The sequence below is a fragment of the Nanorana parkeri genome, unplaced genomic scaffold, assembly GCF_000935625.1.
Source record: "Nanorana parkeri isolate BGI_ZX_2015 unplaced genomic scaffold, ASM93562v1 scaffold839, whole genome shotgun sequence".
Lineage (NCBI taxonomy): Eukaryota > Metazoa > Chordata > Amphibia > Anura > Dicroglossidae > Nanorana > Nanorana parkeri.
In genome coordinates, this window is record NW_017307107.1 from 477,285 (window position 1) to 481,603 (window position 4,319).

Below are 4,319 nucleotides of genomic sequence, written 5' to 3' on the forward strand. Positions count from 1 at the left end.
AAAAAAAAACAACCCCCCTTCCCCCAGAGAGCTGTGTGCCATACCAAGTACCCAAAAGTAGATGGGAATTGAAAAGGAAAAATATAAGGATGCTTGGTTACACATACACTAAAAGACAATTACAAAACCTGAAGGTTCAGACAAGGGAGATGATGCCACAAGAGCCGAGAATAATAGCTGCATCATTGGAATAGGACATGCCTAACAGCAACCCAGAGGAGATCGAAGGGAAAGGGGCTACTACATCAAAGAAAGCAAGCCATTTACATGGTAACAGCAGAGGAGTCGTACCTAACAGCCCCAAACCTTAGCAAATTTCTTCGGACAACCCCTGCTAATGTAGGCTGATTTGTATAAATGCAAAGAAGGAATAAATAGGCTCTTCCAAACCAGCAGTGAAGGGGATTCCTTCTTTTTCCAACACAGGACCACCATTTTTCTCACAGAAAACTGCAACACTCCAAGCAAAGTTCAGGTAGCATTGGTAGGGGATATCTGCTAATTAAACATTTTAACAAATTAACCTAGTAAACAGGTAGAAGTATGCAAAGGAACTGGGAGGGCCGTGATCTCTGCGCTTCAAGCTTCGGAAGTAAAGGTATCAGATTGAGCAACTAGAAATCTGCAACAGATTTGGTAGTCCGCATGCCCAGATAGGTGTCAGGGAAACGTAAAGTGCATGTAACCCTTAACATTTTTACTGATGTTATGCCTTCCTTTTTGATAAAGTATGTTGTACAAGTGCCTTCATTTTTAATGGTACTCTGATTTCCTATCAAATACCTGGTAATCCTGCCAGTTCCCTTCTCTTACTGAAGTCTTTTGACCATGCCAATCACAAAAGCAGATTCATACTAGTGTGGTCAGTTTGCACACCTCAGCTTGCAAACCGGAGCTACAGGATTTCATGCCAATGCACACTATGCCTGTAGTTTCGTGGTGATCTTTAAAGCCATGCCCACCATTGTCTAATTTACAGAGTAAGTCTTCCCTGCCTCACACATCCGACTCCAGATTCAAATGCTTGTTACACCAGCTTAGAATGGTAGATGTATGGCTCATTTGACATGAATCCAAGAAGGTCTACACTTTTTTTGCTCCAGCACATAATTTGTAAAGTAGACTGGATTATTTCTTTATTTACCAATCGCTGTTAGACAATACTCCCTCTGCCCGTATTGGCCAACGCCTCTGGTCTGATCATCTTGGGCATTCCACCTAACCAATGCACACGTTTTTCTTGGCGTCTCAATGACACCCTCCTGCAAGATTCGTTCTGTCTAAAAGAGGTCCAAATCACAATTCTGAATTTTGTTTTAAATCATGCCTCTGACTCTACTCACCCCTTGACTCAATGGGAAGCCCTGAAATGCGTTACTTGTGGAATTTTCATTAATATAACACACATGCAAGTATATGAATTGGATCTCAGCTAAGGATCAATGAACCAGCTTGATTATTTATTAACAGTGCATTGTTATGTAACACTATTTTCTCATACAGGAAGATAAGTGGAATGTTCATATAACTGAAATGGTGGGCAACATGCGTTGCAGAGAGAGATTACAGTCTATAGCAAGATTGTAGAAGTCTTGAGGAAGTTACTTCACTTCTCAAGATTCTCATGAAACAACAATAGTCAATGGTAAAAATAATAAATACTTGCCGTTTAGTAGTTATATGGGAGGTCCTTGGGAGCCTTCTGGATACAACCATAGTCAGTGAGCGATTTTGTAAGTAGGATGTAGACGAGATTAAAGAGACTCCTGCAAGTCAGAATAACTTGCTACGGTGTGAATAGGGTTAACATACAGGTATGATGAGCTTGATCAGCGTACTTGGTAGAGTTGAGGGAAGCAAGGGGTTAACAGCCAGGTGAGGTAGCAGCGTAGTCAGTGTATCTTGCTAGAGACAGAGTGAAACAAGGGTTAAGAGCCAGGTGAGGTAGCAGCTTCTTTAGCTTAATGAGTGCCTCTCTGGTGTGGAGATACAGTACTGGAAAGCAGCTTTACAGATTCAAGTAATGGAGGTAGTTTTCAGGGTGGAGCAGCTTCTCCAGCTTAATGAGTGTCTCAGTAAAAACAGTACTGCAAGGCGGCTTTACAGATTCAAATAATGGAGGTAGTTTTCAGGGTGAAGAGCAGTTAAAACTGCTGATGGGAGAGGTTTGTCTCTAGCAGTAAATTGCCGGTGTTAATTCCTTTGTAAGAACACCCTGCAATTTAGGAACCGTGTGACGTCATCGTCAGGGAGACAGAGCTCCGGACTGATTATGAGACGATGGACAGGTGCGTATATTACAAGTAAACATGGTTCCCATCGTAAAAAGGCTCGATCCTCCCAAGTTGCTGAATTGCTGAACTCTATAGCTACACTCGGAAGTTTACACACATCCAACTCACTTTGTTTTACTTTTGGGGAACTTTCTAATGCTAGAAGGGAACTACTAATCTATTTTGAACTCCTGGTCCCGTATAGCCTGGGACAGGGTGTGCAAATTACATTATGAATCTGCCAATAAATGCGGTCGACTTCTTGCAAGAGTCCTACATCCCAGTCCCCCACATGCCTTTTATTCTCCATTTACACACAGCAATCTACCAAGGTTCACGCCACGACAGGCATGAAGAATTTCTGCATTACTGCTCCGCAGTGTATAATCTACCCACCTATCCCCCTTGTCCTTCACTAGGAGAATGACCTGAATCAATGGAAGCTTATATTAATCGTACTGCCCTCCCTCCTTTTAGATCCTTCCACTGTCACTGCTTTAGACGTTCCCTTTTCTCTCTAAGACGTCCATTTGTTCCCTTAAACCAGGCAAATTTCCAGTACCAGTTGGTTATTCCCCTCAATTTTTTAAGACATTCACTGATCTTCTTGCACCTATCTTAACTCATCCCTTTCCCACCACTATGTTAGCAGCAAATATTTGTGTCATTCCCAAACCGGGCAAAGATCTTTCCATCTGTAGTAACTACAGACCAATCTCCCTACTCAATGTTGACCTCAAACTATAGTTATTGCATTCCGACTCTCTCCCTCATTACCCTCTATAATTAATAATAAACAAGTGGAATTTGTCCTTGTTCGCGAGACCAGGGATAATACCACTAAAACAATCCACTCTCACATCCATAAACGCAAAGCGCAGGCCTGCCTGTTATCGATAGACGCTGAAATGGCCTTCAATAGAGTTGATTAGTGTTTTTTTTTCTTGCCTTACTCCAGATTGGTCTAGGTCCTAACCTTGTTACAAAAATCATGTCCCTTTACTCCACCCCGACAACTCGCATCATAGTAAATGGTTCCTACTCCAAGCCATTTTCTATCACAAATGGTACAAGACAGGGCTGCTCCCTTTCACCCCTTCTCTTTATAACTGTCATGGAACACTTGGTACACGCAAACTGTTCCAATCCTGATATTCCCAGTATCCAAACACCTTCCTTTCACCATAAAATGTCCCTATACGTAGATCACTTACTTCTATATATATATACATTATGTCCTCATATTAATAGTCCTGCGTTATTGTTGGAATTTCAACGGTTTGGTATATTTAGTCACTTTAAAATCAATATGTCGACTTCCGGTTCTGGCGCCCGATGCTGTAGCGGCTCCTCTCCGTCCCTCGTCCCGTCACCGCTTCAACGACTGACTCCCTCGCCGCACCGAGACCGAAATTTCGGCCCCTCGAGCACCGGAACGTCTACTCACCATGGACAAATTTGTGGAACGCCCGCAGAGGGCGAGGAGAGCCCTCTTAGACCCGGCGGCTGATGAGCCTGCCAATCCCAACATGGCGTCAGAGGAGATGCAGCTGGAACCGCCTCGTGGAGACGTGGTGAGTGAGGCACAGCCATCCACTCTCCCTACCTCCCCCATCGACTACTCAGCCCTGGCCTCTGCAGTGTCTCAACATCTGAAAGCAGACATATCTGCTATAATAGCAGACACGCTACATATCCATATGGGTAAGATAACTGCCACAATTGAAGCGCAGTCGCAGAGGCTGAACGCTGTGGAACAGAGGGTGGGAGATTTAGAGGACGACGCTGCAGCAGCACAGCGCTCATATACTACAGTTTCCAAGCAGATGCAGGCAATGATGGAAAAGGTTGATGACCTGGAAAATCGCTCTAGACGGAACAACCTGAGGGTCATTGGGGTCCCGGAGTCAGTTAAGCCGGAGGAACTCCGCTCATTCTGCTCTACACTCATCCCTAAAGCACTTGGCCAGCCTGACATATGCTCCGTGGAAAGGGCGCATAGACTAGGCCCACCCAAACATGACAACAAGCCGCGGCCAGTGTTAG